The sequence below is a fragment of the Penaeus monodon genome, chromosome 19 (assembly GCF_015228065.2).
Source record: "Penaeus monodon isolate SGIC_2016 chromosome 19, NSTDA_Pmon_1, whole genome shotgun sequence".
NCBI classification, from domain to species: Eukaryota; Metazoa; Arthropoda; class Malacostraca; order Decapoda; family Penaeidae; genus Penaeus; species Penaeus monodon.
The window spans coordinates 2,514,510-2,515,041 of NC_051404.1; the positions used below are offsets into that span (position 1 = coordinate 2,514,510).

The 532-nt window shown below is 47.9% G+C and overlaps 1 protein-coding gene across 1 annotated transcript in view; it reads right to left on the minus strand.

The window, feature by feature from the left end:
- LOC119584971 (microtubule-associated protein futsch-like) overlaps positions 1-532 on the minus strand; it is a gene marked incomplete at its 5' end in the record, with an annotated part of 346,977 nt that overhangs the window by 264,834 nt on the left and 81,611 nt on the right.

The following is a 532-nucleotide window of genomic DNA, read 5'->3' on the forward strand; positions in this document are numbered from 1 at the left end:
CGGTGAAGGAGTAACGCACATGGAACAGAGAGAGAACGGGCTTTCGTGGGAGAGAGGGAGAAGAGAGGAAACGTCTTGCCAGGAAAAAGAAAGGAAACTGCTTTCACGAGCTCCTTCATGGGAAGGACAGAAAAAGGTTTCATGGGAGAGAGAAAAAAAAGGCTTTTCAAGAGGGAGAGAGGAGAAAATTTCCCATGGAAGGGAGAGAAAGGGCATTTATGAGAGCGAGAAAGAGGTTTTCAGGGGGAGAACCGAAGGTGGAGGTAAATATCTGCAGAGAGGGTGATAATTATTGGACAGGGAACATTGACTGTCTGCCGTATAAAGAGGTTTCGTCGTAACGGAGGGAAGTTTGAGCAAGTTGGAGGGAAAAGTGACCGGGCCGAGCGTTGTGGTGGAGGGAGTCTCAGAAACGATGGAGGGAAAGGTCAGTTATTTTGGTGGAAAAGTTAGGAAAGTCAGTTACTAAAGGGAATTTCAGCCACGGCGGAGGGAATACGTTATGGTGGAGGGAATACAATCAGAGTGGAGG